Source organism: Cetorhinus maximus, chromosome 14 (assembly GCF_964194155.1).
Source record: "Cetorhinus maximus chromosome 14, sCetMax3.hap1.1, whole genome shotgun sequence".
NCBI classification, from domain to species: Eukaryota; Metazoa; Chordata; class Chondrichthyes; order Lamniformes; family Cetorhinidae; genus Cetorhinus; species Cetorhinus maximus.
The window spans coordinates 78940085-78959890 of NC_135892.1; the positions used below are offsets into that span (position 1 = coordinate 78940085).

A 19806-nucleotide genomic window follows, 5' to 3' on the forward strand; every position below is an offset into this window, starting at 1 on the left:
AGATCTTCTATTTTATGATTGAAATTAGAGTAAACTCACTCAGCCACCAATACTTATGGTGATTGTTAGCTTACAAAGCAGAACCAATTAGCTAGTGAAACACTAATACTGAAGGAACTGTTAACATGTTACTCTCTTTATTGACATAATAACAAATTCTGAATAATAAGCTGCTTTAAATATAATTCTATTATGATAAGATCCACATTTACCCCATTCTTAATTACTCATTTGTATTTCCTGTTTTGGACACTTTTTGTACAATGTCAATTTGTAGAAACAACAAAAGAAAAGAAAGCCTATTTTTACTGTGCTAAAATGTAAAGCACTTAAAGTCACTTATTCCCCACAACTTTACTGGCAGACATAGTGAGAAAAATTTGTCTCTCGTGCATAATCACAGAAATATTCATTTCTTTGCACCCTTAAAAATCGATACAAGCCTTCAGAAAATTTGTGATGTCAATGCTTGACAATGGAGGAAGCCAGAAAATGCTGGAGGTAAGAAAACTTACAAATTCAGACTGTGGCCTGATAACACTCTTGATCAAAGAAGATAGCAAAGTAGTTCACAGAATCAACGATGCATAAACATTGCTGTTACTTAGAGGAAGTAGAGTTTATGGAGATTTAAAAAAAAAATCTTCAGTACTTTTGGCATCCACCAGCTAAGCATGTTGTGAGACGAGGGGACTTTTGGCTGACTGGCTCTTTGCCAGTTCTCTTGTGAGTTTTCCCCTCCAAGATGGAGTGCCAGAGCTAAAACTGAAAACTCAGTGACTACAGGGAAATCCAAGGTATGTGCCCTACCATCATACTGTTGATACTTAGATGGGGTGTTGGCAGATTAATTCTGTCACATTCCAGGTGGAAGTTGACTTGCATTAACTTCTAACACACTGTAGTTAAAACACATGAAATTTTCAGTTAATATATATTGAAAAATTTCAGTACCAGTGTACCTGTTCAATTTTATGTTCCTCTTTTGACTTGTGCTTTGTGACATATTATTTGTCCTTTCATTCTTAGATCATTATGTGCCATGTACCATTCTTGAGTCCTAAAGACAGACTTTTTTTTTTATTTGTTCATGGGATGTGGGCATCACTGGCTAGGCCAGCATTTATTGCCCATCCCTAGTTGCCCTGAGAAGGTGGTGGTGAGCTGTCTTCTTGAACTGCTGCAGTCCATGTGTTGTAGGAACAAGTACAGTGCTGTTAGGAAGGGAGTTCTAGGATTTGACCCAGTGAAGGAACGATAATATGGTTCCAAGCCAGGATGGTGAGTGGCTTGGGGGATGGTGATGGTGATGTTCCCATGCATCTGCTGCCCTTGTCGTTCTAGGCGGTAGAGGTCATGAGTTCGAAAGGTGCTGTTGAAGTAGCCTTGGTGAGTTTCTGCAGTGCTTCTTTGTAGATGGTACATACTGCTGCTGACACTGTGCGTCAGTGGTGGCGGGAGTGAGAGTGTTTAGTATGCTGGGTGGGATGCCAATCAAATGGGCTGCTTTGTCCTGGATAGTGTCGAGCTTCTCAAGTGTTGTTGGAGCTGCACTGATCCAGGCAAGTGGAACGTACTCAGCACCCAATCTTCACCCTGAACTCTCATTACTAAAGAAAGAAAATTAAGAACTTGCATTTTCCTTTTTATAACCTCAGGACTTCCCAAAGGTTTTTTTTTGAAGTACAGACACTGTTGTAATGAAGGAAACGTAGCAACCAATTTACACAGTAATGAGATAATGATCAGATGATTTGTTATATCAATGGTAGTTGAGGGCTAAAGATTGGTCAGGAAAACTCACCTGCCCTTCTTCGAAATCGTGCCAGGATATCTTTCACATGCACCTGAGAGTGCAGAAAAGGTGTTGTATTAATATCTCATCCAAAAGAATGCACGTTTGGCAATGCAGCATTCCCTCAATATTGCACTGAAGTTTCATCGTAGATTAAGTGCTCACACCTCCAGGTGGAGCTTGAATCAATACTCTGACTCAGGCACAAGTACAATCGATGGGCAAGCTTGACACCTATATAACCACAAGGCTGATCAATGGCTACAGGTGTCTGAGCCATCTTAAAAGACCAGAGAGATTCAGGCTTTTCATCCTGAAAAGGAGGTATATGAGTGGTGATCTTATGGAAGTACATAAAATAGTAAATGGTATGGAAAAAGTAAATACTACATCTTAAAATTGCAGGAGTGGTGTAAAGGAACATAGATTTAAAGTGGTAAAAGGGTACTGATATCAGGAAGTTGTTCTCGATGCGGAGAATCATCAACATTTGGAGCTAATTTCCAAATAGGATGGATGCAGTTAAGCAATGAAATACTAGAATGGGAGAACGAGAGGGCTCTTCTGCATCAATGATTAACTATGGCCAGAATATGACGCTCGTCGGGCGGGCATGTGCCTGACCAGACCGAGCGTAAAATGACGTGCGATATGACGTGACGTGCACGCGGGAGTTGACAGCACGCCCACCAACAATTAAAAGGCCTATTATGGCCATTAAAGTTATAATTGAAAGAAAATTTTCACTGCCCGTCCAACCATACGGTTGGCAGGCAGGCAAAAAAGGTCAAGCGGCCTTTGCATTTTTAAGGAAACCTCATCCACGGGTGGGATGAGGTTTCCAACAGCAAATAAAATAAGGATGTTAACATTTCATTAATAACACGTCCCTGCTCGTGCATGAAATCGCAGTCCGGCCCCGATCGCAAGCAGCGGGCAGCTTCCCGACAGCTCTCGCCCGCCTGACAAGGGAAAATTACACTCCTGCTTGTATTTTCACAACAATTCAATTAAGAGGAAGGGGAAATCGGGCAGTGCTCCAGTGATAATGAAAACAGGAAGTGTTGTAAATACTCAGCAGGTCTGGCAGCATCTGTGGACAGAGGAGCAGAGTTAACATTGAGGCGAATATGATACTTCTTCAATGAGTGCTCCAGTGACCTCTGCAGGAAAGTAAATTTATGTCAACAGGCAGGGACAGAATCTGGATCAGATCAGCTGTGAAGCTCCAAATGAGTTTTGAATGGTCTGGTGACAATCACTCTATGGGATCAGAGATAGAGAACAGCCAACATAGATAACAGTGGCTAAGCACAGACCTTTCTTCCATTAAGGTCATGGACACAATACTCAATCTTTTCACAAATCTTTTAATGCCAGTCTTGAACAATATCCTGCTAGAAGACAGCCTCGGGTGGCATTCACTGACACTGGAAAGAGGCTTTGCTCAGCACCTCTCCTTGATGCTTGAAGGGACAATGCATTCCAAATACTAATTTGCTGAACTGCTGCTTTAGAGTTTATGGCTGACATTTCCTTCCTATTTCTGCATCCTACTGTAGCCTTACATCAATTCTCTCACTTTCCAGGGATTGTGTTTCCTGCCCCTCCCTCTACTCCAGCATTGGTGACAGAGGCTTCAGATATCACACTGCCACATTCTGGAATTAGCTTCCTCTATCTCTCTGCCTTGTTAAATCTCTCCCTATCTTGAAACACGTCCTTAAAACTCACATCTTCAACCAGCTTTTTGCCACCACCACAAATTCTTCCCTTGACTGAGGCTTCTCTTCCCCCACCTCTTTCCCGTAGGTACAATATAAGTTATTATTGACAGAAAAATGCAATTCAGCTGCTTTTAAGCATCTATATCTCATTATTTATTATGTTTTCATCTCTAAATCCTTTGTAATTTTCAGATAATTTGTTTCTTATTACCTATATCAGTGTTTCTAAGAAACCACTGAATCCCATCCTTTTGATTACAACATGCTTGGCTACTTAGAGCTCAGCTGCACATAACAGCCAGCCCATCTATGCAATTTAGAACTATTTGCGATTGAGTGACATGCCATTTACAGGCTATAAACGAGGCCTTCAAAACCAAAGAGAGCACACTGCTCTCCTGAAGATTGAGGGTGTTTATTGCCGCAATGAAACAGAATTTTACCTGGGCAAGAGATGTGCCTACGTCTACAATGCAAAGAACAACACTGTCACTCCTGGTGGCAAACCAAACAAGACCTGTGTCATTTGGGGTAAAGTGACCCGTGCTCATGGAAACAGTGGTATGGTGCGTGCCAAGTTCAGCAGTAACCTGCCTGCTAAGGCTATTGGGCACAGGATTCGTGTGATGCTGTACCCATCAAGAATTTAAAGCGCTGCTGTACATAAATTGACATCAAATAGTAAAATGATCTAAAAAAAAAAGAGTGCTCACCTCACCTTGCCATATAAACAGTGCTTATCTGACCCCTATAACAGTTAGATATTACTCTATCTTTTCTGAGAAAAAGTATCAGACCAAATTTTAAAATGCAAAAGGAATATTACAATGCTTATATGGCCTAAACAGAATGCATGGAGTGATGAGCTCAAGCCTGGATTATGGAAACAGATCCACAATAACCCAACTGTAATGAAGCATACTCAACACTTTGAGTGCAAGCTATATGGTTTGGTCATAGAACCATAGCAGTTCACAGCACAGAAGAGGGCCATTCAGCCCACCATCTCTCTGTTGGCTCTTTGCTGGAGCAATATTCAAAACTGCTCTTACTGTCCTGCTCTTTCCCTTTGGTGTTGCCTCTTCCTCTGCTTGAGATATTTACCCAACTTTTCAATGATGTATGTCTCATGCCCAGTGGCATGCTCCAACAATCTGCTGTGTACAGAAATTTTTCCTAAAATCTCCCCTCAATCTTTTACTGACTAATCATGAAACATGGCTAATTATCAAAGAAACATTACACTAGTTCAATGGGCACACTGAAGGTTTCACTCTGCAACCAACTCACACAGTATTAGACTTGAGTGTTTTCGCTGTCATCATTAGGCACAAAGAGAAACGTGCTCACTTACCTTCAGAGTACAAAAGAATTTGAACACAACTGCAGCAATTTTCCCAGCACATCATACAAAGAACAAAGAAAAGTACAGCACAGGAACAGGCCCTTCGGCCCTCCAAGCCTGCGCCGATCATATTGCCCGTCAACTAAAACATTTTGCACTTCTGGGGTCCGTATCTCTTTATTCCTATCTTATTCATGTATTTGTCAAGCTGCCTCTTAAACACCACTATCGTACCTGCTTCCACCACCTCCTCTAGCAGCGAATTCCAGACACTCACTATCCTCTGCGTAAAAACTTGCCCCGCACATCTCCTCTATAGTTTTCTCCTCTCACCTTAAATCTATGTCCCTTAGTAATTGACTCTTCCACCCTGGGAAAAAGCTTCTTACTATCTACTCTGTCCATGCCACTCATAATTTTGTAAACTTCTATCAAGTCGCCCCTCAATCTCCGTCGCTCTAGTGAGAACAATCCGAGTTTCTCCAACCTCTCCTCATAGCTAATAACCTCCAGACCAGGCAGCATCCTGGTAAACCTCCTCTGCACCCTCTCCAATGCCTCCATATCCTTCTGGTATTGTGGCGACCAGAATTGCACGCAATATTCCAAGTGTGGCCTAACCAAGGTTCTATACAATGCTCCTCAGCAAGTAAATCAGATGTTGTGATGCATTAAAACAAATCATTGGTACAATGAATACTTAGAATACTGTCTACTGTTCTGTCTACAGGACGGATATTGCAACTATTGAAAGGACAAAGATGAGAGCATCCAGAATGATGACGGGGGTGGAGGGATTAGATTATGGAGGAGCGATTATGTAAATTGGGCATGTTTTCACTGGGAAAGGTAAAGACTGATAAGATTGCTGCTTTTTTTTTAAAAAAAGAATTCTAAAGACTCTAGGTAACGTAGAACATGACAAACTATTTCACTTTTATCAAAATAGTGGAAGTTGCCTGTGCTTCAAGTAAAATTTAGTAGGTAAAATTCAAAATTAGTCTGCAGAAACATTATTTCAGCGATGAAGTAGCCAATTTATGAAGAAGGTGGAAACTGATAGAATGGATTCATTCAAATGCAAATTAGGTAAGATTTCTTCCAAAAATAATATTTTGGAATCCATTGTATAAGTGATTTCAAATATTGCATTGTCAGCGTAATATGCTTCGGGGGGACGAGTGACTTTGGACCAAAGTTGCCAACCATTGGGAGGATTTCCTCACCTTATGTCTGGGTCTGTCGTAGGCAAATTGATGACTCCCATGATTAGTCAACAAATCCGTTATTGTTGTATCGTGTGAACAAGATAAACGGTGTTCTTTTTCATTTTAGTAATTTCTACGTTCTATTAATCCTTAACTAGCTGTGTTTTGAACAACATTTATTTGCATGTAAAACAAAAACAGAATTACCTGGAAAAACTCAGCAGGTCTGGCAGCATCGGCGGAGAAGAAATCAGTTAACGTTTCGAGCCTTCATGGCCCTTCGGCAGAACTGAAGCATAGTTAGGAGAAAGATGAAATATAAATTGGTTTAAGGTGGGTGGGGGGGGGTGGAGAGACACATTGAGGGTGTGGTGATTGTGGAGATGAGCAGATAATCAAAAGATGTCACAGACAAAAGGGTCAAAGAGGTGTTGAAGGTGGTGACATTTGTCTGAGAAAAGTGCTAATTAAGAATGGAAGACAGGATATTCAAAGTACAGCTCTAGTGGGGGTGGGGTGGAAAGACTAACAAGGTTTTAGTTTAGATTTAAAAATAATGGAAATAGGTGGGGAAAGAAGAATCTATATAAATTATTGAAAAAAAAGGGGAGGGGGGGAAGAAACGGGGTGGGGATGGGGGGAGGGGGAGTTTAAGATCTAAAGTTGTTGAATTCAATATTCAGCCCAGAAGGCTGTAAAGTGCCTAGTCGGAAGATGAGGTGCTGTTCCTCCAGTTTGCGTTGGGCTTCACTGGAACAATGCAGCAAACCAAGGACAGACATGTGGGCAAGAGAACAGGTTGGAGTGTTAAAATGGCAAGCGACAGGGAGGTTTGGGTCTTTCTTGCGGACAGACCGCAGGTGTTCCGCAAAACGGTCGCCCAGTTTGCGTTTGGTCTCTCCAATGTAGAGGAGACCGCATTGGGAGCAACGAATGCAGTAGACTAAGTTAGGGGAAATGCAAGTGAAATGCTGCTTCACTTGAAAGGAGTGTTTGGGCCCTTGGACGGTGAGGAGAGAGGAAGTGAAGGGGCAGGTGTTGCATCTTCTGCGTGGGCATGGGGAGGTGCCATAAGTGGGGGTTGAGGAGTAGGGGGTGATGGAGGAGTGGACCAGGGTGTCCCGGAGGGAACGATCCCTACGGAATGCCGTCAGGGAGGGTGAAGGGAAGATGTGTTTGGTGGTGGCATCATGCTGGAGTTGGCGGAAATGGCGGAGGATGATCCTTTGAATGCGGAGGCTGGTGGGGTGATAAGTGAGGACAAGGGGGACCCTATCATGTTTCTGGGAAGGAGGAGAAGGCGTGAGGGAGGATGCGCGGGATATGGGCCGGACACGGTTGAGGGCCCTGTCAACGACCGTGGATGGAAAACCTCGGTTAAGGAAGAAGGAGGACATGTCAGAGGAGCTGTTTTTGAAGGTAGCGTCATCAGAACAGATGCGACGGAGGCGAAGGAACTGAGAGAATGGGATGGAGTCTTTACAAGAAGCGGGGTGTGAGGAGCTGTAGTCGAGGTAGCTGTGGGAGTCGGTAGGCTTGTAATGGATATTGGTGGACAGTCTATCATCAGAAATTGAGACAGAGAGGTCAAGGAAGGGAAGAGAAGTGTCAGAGATGGACCATGTGAAGATGATGGAGGGGTGGAGATTGGAAGCAAAATTAATAAATTTTTCCAGGTTATTAATTTTGCTTCCAATCTCCACCCCTCCATCATCTTCACATGGTCCATCTCTGACACTTCTCTTCCCTTCCTTGACCTCTGTCTCAATTTCTGATGATAGACTGTCCACCAATATCCATTACAAGCCTACCGACTCCCACAGCTACCTCGACTACAGCTCCTCACACTCCGCTTCTTGTAAAGACTCCATCCCATTCTCTCAGTTCCTTCGCCTCCGTCGCATCTGTTCTGATGACGCTACCTTCAAAAACAGCTCCTCTGACATGTCCTCCTTCTTCCTTAACCGAGGTTTTCCATCCACGGTCGTTGACAGGGCCCTCAACCGTGTCCGGCCCATATCCCGCGCATCCTCCCTCACGCCTTCTCCTCCTTCCCAGAAACATGATAGGGTCCCCCTTGTCCTCACTTATCACCCCACCAGCCTCCGCATTCAAAGGATCATCCTCCGCCATTTCCGCCAACTCCAGCATGATGCCACCACCAAACACATCTTCCCTTCACCCCCCCTGACGGCATTCCGTAGGGATCGTTCCCTCCGGGACACCCTGGTCCACTCCTCCATCACCCCCTACTCCTCAACCCCCACTTATGGCACCTCCCCATGCCCACGCAGAAGATGCAACACCTGCCCCTTCACTTCCTCTCTCCTCACCGTCCAAGGGCCCAAACACTCCTTTCAAGTGAAGCAGCATTTCACTTGCATTTCCCCTAACTTAGTCTACTGCATTCGTTGCTCCCAATGCGGTCTCCTCTACATTGGAGAGACCAAACGCAAACTGGGCGACCGTTTTGCGGAACACCTGCGGTCTGTCCGCAAGAAAGACCCAAACCTCCCTGTCGCTTGCCATTTTAACACTCCAACCTGTTCTCTTGCCCACATGTCTGTCCTTGGCTTGCTGCATTGTTCCAGTGAAGCCCAACGCAAACTGGAGGAACAGCACCTCATCTTCCGACTAGGCACTTTACAGCCTTCTGGGCTGAATATTGAATTCAACAACTTTAGATCTTAAACTCCCCCTCCCCCCATCCCCACCCCGTTTCTTCCCCCCCCCCCTTTTTTTTCAATAATTTATATAGATTCTTCTTTCCCCACCTATTTCCATTATTTTTAAATCTAAACTAAAACCTTGTTAGTCTTTCCACCCCACCCCCACTAGAGCTGTACTTTGAATATCCTGTCTTCCATTCTTAATTAGCACTTTTCTCAGACAAATGTCACCACCTTCAACACCTCTTTGACCCTTTTGTCTGTGACATCTTTTGATTATCTGCTCATCTCCACAATCACCACACCCTCAATGTGTCTCTCCACCCCCCCCCCACCCACCTTAAACCAATTTATATTTCATCTTTCTCCTAACTATGCTTCAGTTCTGCCGAAGGGCCATGAAGGCTCGAAACGTTAACTGATTTCTTCTCCGCCGATGCTGCCAGACCTGCTGAGTTTTTCCAGGTAATTCTGTTTTTGTTTTGGATTTCTAGCATCCGCAGTAGCTTTTAGCTTTTTGTTTTTATTTGCATGTAACAGTTTTCACTTAAATACTATTATTATTTCCAAAAATTAATACAATCATCCAGAAAAAAATGTATGCAATGACAATTTTGTCATCTTTGCTTGACAAACAATGATTTATTTCTTTTCTCCTCCTGCCTAATGGTTCAGTAGATATTTGCAGTGTGTGATGTTGTACTACATTAAACAGACCAGGAAGGTTCTACATTTGATCCCTACTGAGTCAAGTGAGCTCAGACAGGATCGGGTGTGGTATTACAATTATCTTCAATATTTTTGAGCTGGAGTCAAAATCTGGCAGGGTTCCAAGTCTTACACTGACCTAGCTGTACTTCCTGGAAGTGCACACATCAATTAGGCTTAACTGTGATAACCTCATGGTGGAATCACACATTATCCAGACTCAGGTATTAAAAACAACCACTTGGTGAGGTTGCAGTTAATCATGAGGTGTGCATGGAACTGTAGCTCAATATGATTGACTACCTTCAAGGGAAGGTGGTTGTATTTTTTAAGTGTTTTCCCAACAAACTAAGATTTGTCTTGTGATCAATTAAAATAGCTTCTCACACTGCTGTGACCTGGAATGGATTCTCAGCAGGGACGTTATGTCTGACTTGTCCGAACTATTAGTGCTGCACTGCCCTTTCAGGAATTAAGTTGCAGTTCTTTGTTTGTAATCCTTTGATTGTTAGTCCAACACGCCGATCCCAGAACTGACTGCTGGAACAGCAACACTATTCATACACACATGCACATCATTATTGTCAAATTGGCACACATTTAAAAAGAATTGGCATGTCCATAATAGAATTGGATTTCCCTGCCTATGGTATTAAATTGAAAATAATCTAAAACATGACATTTTTGCCTGCTCTCTTCTATTTCATTTATTTCCCTTTTATTCCTCCATAGAGTGATGAAAAACATGGAGTAGTTTGAAGTAATATTAAAATGCAGTCATTACCTTTGATACAATTAAATGAATCTAGAAGTTAATAATTGCAGAAAAGTGTTAAGTAACTTTGTTCTCAATTACTTTTCCCACATCACAAATAAATTTAAATGCAAAACTCTTTAATAAACAATGAAACAGGCCCATTCATTTCCCACTCCACCTACAACTTTCACAGCCAAACAGCTGATGAATTACTTTTACATTCAAATGCTTGCACATGATCTAGCAAGGATGATTGTGGCTTCAAAAAGAACTGAGATGCCTGATAAAAAAATAATTCAAAATAATGAACAAATTTTATGAAATATAGGAGATGCTAAGAATTTTCAGCATGTGCGCTAGAATTGGATTTACTCCGTAGAAATAACTCTGATGCTCTCTGTAATTGCTTGAATTTGTTCTTTTTAAATGTCGACGCTGCCATGAAATGAATCTCCTTACCTCACTGAATCACAGGATTGTTATAGTGCAGAAGGAAGCCATTCAGCCCATTGTGTCTGCACCAGCTCTCCAGATCAGCAATTTACTTAGTGCCGTTCCCCTGCCTTCTCCCCATGACCCTGCCCAGTGCCGTTCCCCCGCCTTCTCCCCATGACCCTGCCCAGTGCCGTTCCCCCGCCTTCTCCCCATGACCCTGCCCAGTGCCGTTCCCCCGCCTTCTCCCCATGACCCTCCCCACTATTCCTTGTTAGGTAACAGTCTAGTTCCCTTTTGAATGCCTCAATTGAACTTGCCTCCACCACACTCTCAGGCAGTGCATTTCAGACCTTAACCACTCGCTGCATGAAAAAGGTTTGCTTCTTGGGCAAATTACTTTAAATCTGTGCCTTCTTGTTCTCGATCATTTCACGAGTGGGAACAGTTTCTCCCTATCTATTCTGTCCGGACCCCTCATGATTTTGAGCACCTCTATCAAATCTCCTCTCAACCTTCTTTTCTCCAAGGAAAAGAGTCTCAACTTGTCCAATCTATCTTCATAACTGAAGCTCCTCGTCCCCGAAACCACTCTCATGAATCTTTTCTGCACCCTCCCCAATGCCTTCACATCCTTCCTAAACTGCAGCACCCAGAACTGGATGTAATACTCTAGGCTGAGGCCAAACTAATGTCTTATACAAGTTCAACATAATGTCCTTGCTCTTGTACACTATGCCGCTATCATTTTAGTCTAGGATACTGTACACTTTTTTTAACCACTCCTTCAACCTGCCCTGCCACCTTCAAGGACCTAGGCACATAAACACCCTCTGCTCCTGTACCCCCTTTAGACTCGTACCCTTTATATCATCTCTCCATCGGTGAAATTTTCCATTCTGGAGACTAAGTGCAGTGGCGGGCAGGAAAGTCGGTGTGATTCCTGCTGGGCAGCGGGTCAGATTTACCCACCCGATTTTCCGCTTTTTAGCTCATTAATTATGCATCAACAAGGAGCTCGTCGAATCTCGTGGTGGGGAAGGCAGAGATTTTTCTGCCCCACTGTTAACTCATGGGGTTGAATTTAAAACGGCATCAGCACAGACATTCACTCATTACAAGCCAGGTGTACTGTGAACTTCCGCTTCAAACATCCAACACCCTCGGCTCCTTGGTTCAGCCAGATCTCCCTGGGGATTCTCCTCCAGGCTGCACAGATCAGACAGGAGGTCCTCTTGCCTCAGGATGGGGGAGCAGGAGGTCCTCCCACCTGACCACGCCGGCCTGGGAGGAGGTCGCCAGGGAGGTCAGCGCCTGTGACCTACAGAAAAGAATCACCTTTCAGTGCAGGAAAAGAATGAATGAACTGGTGTGCTCCGCCAGAGGAAGTGAAACTTCTATTCATTCCAAACTCTCACTCTCACAAGGGCATCAGGCAGTCTAAGGGTTAGAGTCCACAGGAATGTCACACATTAACAGCAGTTAATCCATCTGTTTTTACACAGGACAAGATCTCCCACAACCGACAGGAGAGAGCGAAGACTGGGGGGGGTACCCCTGAGCTTACAAACACTCTCCTCCCACAAGAAGCAAGTGGCAGAGCTCGCAGGCGAGGTCAGAGATCTTTCCTGGGCAGAAGGTAAGATCTGCTTCCTCCGACAAGCCAGTGCAGGGTCAATCCAGTATACACCAACCACATCGGAACAATGACTGTGTGTGACCTGTATTATAGGAGCCTGCCTAGTCAGTCAATCTCTTCTCTCTATTCCAACCACCAGCAAGAATATGTGGAGGAAGCTGACAAGCAAGCGCCTCAGCTAAGCAGGCAGAGGAAGCATCTGTTGAAGACCCAACACTGCATTCACCTGCGCCCTCCACCAGCGCAGATACATGGACCTCAGTTCTAGAGTAGTCTCGGCGGTTACAATCCAGTTCACTGACATGTCCACAGCAGGCAGAGGCAGGAGCAGCCAAGGTCTCTGACACACGGAGGACTGCTAGAGATCAGGCCCCTGCTGAGTTCCCGTCCGATGATCAGCCCCTGCAAATCGGCCCCGAGAGAAACGTTGGAGACGCAAAGACAAGCATAGCTGTCAGAGGCCGTCACCACAGACTGGAGCGAAGGATGGAGAAGTCCGTTCACGTTCTGTCTGACATTGTGGCTCCGGCATGCGAGCACATCAAACTCTCCATGGGAAGGGTGACGGCTACCTTGGAGACCCAGGTCCAACAGTTTCTGCCGGATTTGCGCTCAGACCTGAACACTATTGCTCTAGCCATGGGTGTGTTTCAGCAGTGGCTAGGCGAGAGGAAGACAGGGCACCTCAACATCCCCCCCAGGTGTCTCTTCTCCTCAAAGAGTCAAGGAGGGGCCCATGGGCACCCAAAGGGAGGAGGAGCGCCAGCCAGACACCCTGGGGGCATCCACCCAGGACACTCCAAGGGTGTCCTGCCGCTCCAAATTCCCTGTGCCTGTGGCCCCATCAACTCCAGCAGGTCAGGCCAAGGAGGGTGCACCTGCCCCAGAGCAGGAGGCCCTCAGCAAGCCAGGTCTTCGGGCCTTCAGAAGATGCGTGCCAAAGTCATCTCTGACAACAGGGCACAGCAGTCAACAGACTGCCTCCACCTCCGCTGCGGTGTATAAGGTGACTTATGCTTCCTCTGTGATCAGTGGGATTGATGACCTTTCTTGACATGTCGAAGATGACAATGAAGGTGTTGTCGTGTTCCCTGCATCAAAGCATGAAGAGAACTGCAATCGTGAAAACCTGTCTTCACTTTATTCTTCTTGAAATTTTGTAGCTATGAGGTTGTCACAGGCCCATCTGCTATGTCGTGCCTGTGCAATGGCATCTTCACATTGCTTGACTGTATCCTCGCCCTCTTCAGATTCATCCCCTTCCAAGTCTTCCTCGTCCGAGAAGATGTCTAGATCCTCCATGTCTCCCTCTGGCAACACATCCCCCTTTGCAGCACTAGGTTGTGCAGAGCACAACAAACAACGATGATTCAGGGCACCCTCGGTAGTGAGTATTGGAGAGCCCCGCCTGACTGGTCCAAACATTTGAAACCCCATGTCCTTTTTGACCTGACCCCTCCTCTTCTTGAGGCCACATACACCCTTACTTACCCACACCCCTATGAGACCAGCCAATACCCCCCATGACATTTCAGCTACCTATGCCTCCCCTGACCATGACTGCGCCATCTGCCTCAAAGTATCATGACTCAAAACCCCAGGATCAAATTCCTTAGGTGCTAACCATACCCTGCACACCGTTCTGTGCATGACTGTCATTGCCCTGAGAGGCCTTACCTGCCCAAGACTAGGACCAAGACACACATGCCATGCAGAGCCCTCTAACATAGCCCATAAGCCCCAGGACAGTCTCTTCAATCCGTCCCCGACAGCGTGGCCTCAGCCCCAGGACGGCCTCTTTAACATGCCCCCAACAACGTGGCTTCAACCCCAGGAAACGTGGCTTCAACCCCAGGACAGTGTCTGACTCTTCCTTGGACAGTCTTATAACTCTTGCCCCAGGGCTTTCTTTCACTACTCCACTCTGTTCCATGACCACACCACCAACCCCCACCTCCAGTTCTGCCTCAGTCTTCCCACTCCCCTCCCATGTTCAACATCCCCTGCCCCAGTCCTGCCTCTGTCTTCCCTCATCCCTGCTGATATTGCCTCCTGTGCCCAGCCTTGGCACAGCTGGTGATACACACACCCTCGCAGCAACATTCTTAAAAGGTAGATGAAAGCACCTTGAAGTTGTTGATGAAATGAAGTTCGCCAGGTGTGGGCCACTTAGATACAGTCGGGAAACAGACCATAATTATCGTCTGGTCGGGCACTTAATTTGGAGGGGAACATAATTCTGGCATATTGACCCTTAATGAGCATTCATGACATGCAAATGAATGTAAATATAGTTCACGACGTAGATCAGTGGAAACTTGAACCCCGTTAACCAGCCGTCAAAGCCAAAAGAACAAAATTCCAAACTAATTTCCCGCTGGTGGGAAACAGACTTTTTCCATCATGCCAAGTTTAATGCTCCTGCCCTTCACGATTCATGCTGCCGCTGGCAGGCGTGGAAAATTCCACCGTGTTCTTCCGACCAAAATGAGGGAATTCCCATTTCTCCACGTTGAACTTCATCTACCACTTGTCTGCCCACTCCTCCTCACAGTTCACTAAGCTTCCGAGTTCCATATCAAATTTTGAAATTGTGCCCTGTTTGACGGTAAATGCTTCTAGGGCAATATATACTGCCTTTTCTATCATTTCCTGAGAATAACTTTATAAAATCTCACTGCCTGTACTGAATGGATACTGACAGCTCTGGACTTACAGTCCATTTTCAAGCAATGCATTTAGGAAAGCAGGCACGGAGGCTTCAGAGAAGAAAACAGCAAATGTATTCAAAAGAGTATTCAAGGCCTCCACCTGAAATTACTTTTTTAAAAAAAAGTTTATCATCTAGAGGGTCTTGGTGAGAACGATAATTGTATTTCACAGGGTAACATTGAGTATGCATATCTAGAAGAAAATTTTCAACATGTTAAAGAATAGAGTTTTAAATTGTGGTATAGCTGTGTCTGTCAGCAAAGTTTGATGCTGCCTTTCTCTGCTCAATCTTCCTCTCACCCAACTTCTACATGCATTCATTTCCCGGCAGTGATCACTGGACAGGTTTCACTGGCAGGATCAATGACTGATTTATTTTTCATTCCCAAACCCAGGAATACAGAAGTCAATTGCAACAATACTGCAAAAACCCATCCGAGATGTGCTGCAGGTCAAGGACTGAACCAGGGAATTCCTGATCTGTATTCCTCAGTACTACACCACACATTTATCCATTGAGATAGCTCCAAGATCACCTGCCCAACAATGGAAATTCAGAACTGTCAACCCAATGCAGCAGGCTCAGTAATCCAACTAGGCAGGTCTACAGTACACCAAAGCACACTTAATAATTGACCATCTAGTCTGGCTGGCTCATGGAACCTGAATGGATAGACCTGTCAATGAGTGCTGAAATTCTTCCCACTTGGCTTCATATAGTCCTGCAAACTAATGCTGAAACAGGTAATGTAATCCCATTTGGACAAGCATTGGGAAGCTGAGCAATGCTCTGTATCAGTAATTGCACATTTTCAACTGGTTAGGCTCCAAATGTACCTATGCTCAAATGTGTAAGTCCAAAAGCTTTGGCTCCACCAACCTTCACCTAAACTCTCTGGATTTAGCTAAATGGAATGTGCACACTTTATCAGGCAAACAGAAATTTTACAACATAGCTTACTTAGTAGCTGAGAACATGGGTTCTCTGTGTGTATCAGGCACCCCAATCATATTAGCTGACCAAATGAAAAACACTGAACAGCTAGAGTTCTTGTTGCTTCAAAAAAAGTTACAACAAGTTATGACATTGCTGGAGTTGAAGTAATTAATTCACACTCATACTTCACTACATACCAAATGTCAACAGATGTTTCACTATATGCAAACACTTAAACTGGATTTTTCTAATTCCTAGAAATCTCTGGAGCAAAATTTGGCGGAGACCTAAGGGCAGATCACCGACACACCCTCTTGCAGAGGATAAAAGCAAAATACTGCAGATGCTGGAAATCAGAAATAAAAACAGAAAATGCTGGAAAAACTCAGGGGGTCTGACAGCATCTGTGGAGAGAGAAAGAGAGTTAACGTTTCGAGTCCATATGACTCTTCTTCAAACAGAGTCCACATGGCTCTGAAGACGAGTCATACGGACTCGAAACATTAACTCAGCACGTGTGGTTTTTCTAAAAATGCTGAGTTTTTCCAGCATTTTCTGTTTTTATCTCTGGTAGAGGATGTTTGCTACACAGCCAAAAAACCTACACACACAAAAAGAAAGAGGAGGGCATTGTGAAAAAAATGGATTCTCAAATGGCACAGCCTTTATTGAAAAGTGTTTGAGAAACTGAGAAGATTTGCTTAGAAGTAGAGATCATAAAAATATTTATATTTTCAAACAGGAGTTAAATAACATTAGGCTTTCCTATCAAGATGCAACCATTTGTCTTGACGAGGGCTGAAATTACGTAATTTCAACACTAAGCTTATTAAACTGCAAGCATGAAAATCTAGGTGGTTCTGTGTGATAGATGTAAATTAAAAATACTTTCAAAGAACCTTTCAATGCTGCGTACAATTCCTTGGCTTCAACCTTAAAATCATTTCATCCTGGTTGGCCTATGATGGGAGGCTGATTAAACTGACCTATATAATCAAGAGTTTAGAAGAATGAGTAGCACTCTCATTGAAACAACCTTGATTCTCAAAGGGCTTCACAGGGTAGATGCTGAGAGATTGATTCCACTGGTCGTGGAGTCTAAAACACGAGGGCACAGTCTGAGGATAAGGACTGAGATGGGGAGAAACTTCTTCATCCAAAGTGTTGTGAATCTTTGGAATTCTCTACGCCTGAGGGTTGTGGATGTTCCACTGTCGAACACATTTAAGCCTGGGATGGTCAGATTTTTGGCCAATCGGGGGATATGGGGAACAGGTAGGAATGTAGAGTTGAAGCCCATATGGTGTCATGATTGCACTGAATGGCAGAACAGACTCGACAGGCCATGTGGTCTTCTCTGCTCCTTTTTCTGGTGTTGTCTTGTGCCACTAGGAGTGGTGTCATAGTAATTTCTTTTAATTTGCATATTGATGCGCCACTACAGGTAATTTCTTTCAGCGTGACTATCTTTGCTGTCTCTAATATTAGGTCACTCAGCACCACTTTCACCTTCCTAAGATAGTGCAGAATTATTCCTGTACAAGACTGGCAAAATCACCCCCAATCATTGTGTTCTCATCTAATTTTGCATAATCTAATTTAAATGAAGGATTCAAGAAACATAAAAAAATGCACAGTTAATTTTTAAATAAAAGATACCTTTACAAAACATACATATATACGTATATAAAATGATCACTAAGCTTGGAAGGGCCAATTTCCACAGATAGCTCCCATGGATGGAGTTATTGGTAGTTTCATACTATGGTCTGCAAATCAAAGTGCTTTGCTTTTTGGAAGCAGTATTTACACCATGAATGGGGAGGACAGGTTTGGTCAAGTACAACTTACCAGCAGAAGCTAACCCCGATTCATCCTTAAGCACTTTGACGTAGGGTGTATTAAAATTCCAGCATAACGAGAGAAGGCAATTTCAGTTTGGCCAGCCAGGGAATGGACCATGCAGGGATCTGTTCCTATAACCCAAAGTAACAGAATGAGTCTGAAGAATTCAGATCCCTGCACTGACAACTGAATTTCAAGCAGTTGCACAAACCTTCACATCAAGAGTTCATATTTTAGGCTTTAATCAAAAATAAACATGAAACGTTTACATCAACCCTTGAAACAATGATCCACAGAGACAAACCTATTAAGTGAAGCAATCTCAGGTCAAATGCTTTGTAGTTAAAATATTCTTCACTTTAAATCTGGTGCATTCTCTAACTACTTTAGATAAGGTTGAGTTCTGCCTCATACAATGTAACGTACACTGTATTTCAAAACAAAACATCAGATACAACATTTAGGAGTCAACAGATGTGGAATGAGGAAAGCTTAAACAGGGGAGAAGGTTTTAATTTATCACTGCTTTACTTGTCATCGTTTTGTTTTCGTTATTAACGGGATACCATTTTTCATAGTAGAAACTCTGAATGTGTAAATTACAGTTATTTGGAGAAATAGTTTGTTATAGAGTTGATTTTCCAGGCAACTTTTCTTGGTGGAAACATTCAACTTTATTTAAAAGAAAGCAGCAGCAGCTACATGTGTACATCTAACTCAAAAACTAAAGAAGAACTCTCACCTAGAGGGTCCCTGCTTTGCTAATTCATTGGTTTACACAGAGCATGTGATCTTACAACACAGGATTATTCTTAAAGCTACAGTCCTACGTTTATCAAAGCTATAATTCCTACAATCCTCCCCCTTTAACCTTTCTGTACATTTTGTATTTACAAGGATATTTATCTCATGACATTACAACATTTACACAGGTCATGAAATTACAAGTTCAGTCTTTCAGGTGGTTTCCTGATCTGTGTGGAACGTCGTAGCTCCATGACATCCGATTCTTTGACAGGAACCACATTAACATCAGTTATCTCATTAGGCACAGGAAGTTCAGTGTCATCCATTGAGACAGAGGCATTGGGCATGTCTGTCCTTTGTTGAGCAACTTCAACAGGAATCACAGGTTCCACAATGGTTACAGGTGGAACATCATTTTGTTGGGGTATCTCCCTTCTTCTTAAATGGTCCACATGCTTACGGGTGATCTGGCCCTCCACTTCCATGTGGTCAACAATGGTCCGGTCACAGAGCTTACTTTACCAGGTAACCGCTTCGGTCCTCTACCAAAATTCCTGACATATACTGCTTCTCCAACAGTAAATTGTCACTCACGGCTATGTAAATCATGAGTCACTTTTTGGTTCCCTTGACTCTTCTCCACCTTCCCCTCCAAATTGGGAAGTATCAGACTTAATCTTGTTCAAAGATGGCGCCTCAGCAGCTCTGCATTCTCTTCCTTCTACCAGAGTTTAGCCTCGGCCTTCTTTTTGACTTCACCGTCAGCCAGACTTCTCTCAGGTGAAGTCTCAACTTGTCTTAGTTCGGTAGTTGAGCTATCCATGATTTCATTATCTACTCACATCTTGCAAAGTTCTACGACTTTTGCTTTCAAGGTCTCTTTAGCTTCATTCAGCTGATTCTTCAGCTCTTCTGTCTCCTTCTTGTATCTGTTGGCTTCCTCCTGGAAGCTCAAACATTGCTGCCTCTTCTCTGCCAACTGGTTCTTCAGTTTGTTCAGTGATGTTAAATTCTTCCTGTTTCTCTTAGCGATTTTTCAGAGGCACAAACTTTGACCCAAGGAATCCTTGGGTGTGTAAAGGCCTTTCAACAGGTTTTCCTTTTCTTTGCAAAGCTCACTCGCTTCATCTTGAATTCTGTAATTCAGCAGAGTCTCCTTGTGTTTCTTCTGCTGTTTTCCCACGCCGTTGTTTAAGACAGACAGTCTTCATTTCTTCAGGCTGCTGAATGCTTACACACTCCCTTTTCATCCTGTTGAGGTCCTTGGACTCCCAAGGGTCTTTCT

General features: G+C 43.8%; 1 long non-coding RNA gene across 1 annotated transcript in view; it reads right to left on the reverse strand.

Annotated features, from left to right (window-relative positions):
• The window catches only part of LOC144689760 (uncharacterized), a 72940-nt gene extending 55033 nt beyond the window's left edge, over positions 1–17907 (reverse strand). Inside the window, exon 1 of the long non-coding RNA XR_013578701.1 lies at positions 17781–17907. This is a non-coding gene — a long non-coding RNA (uncharacterized LOC144689760). The remainder of the gene's footprint in view (positions 1–17780) is intronic.
• Positions 17908–19806: the final 1899 nt, after the last annotated feature.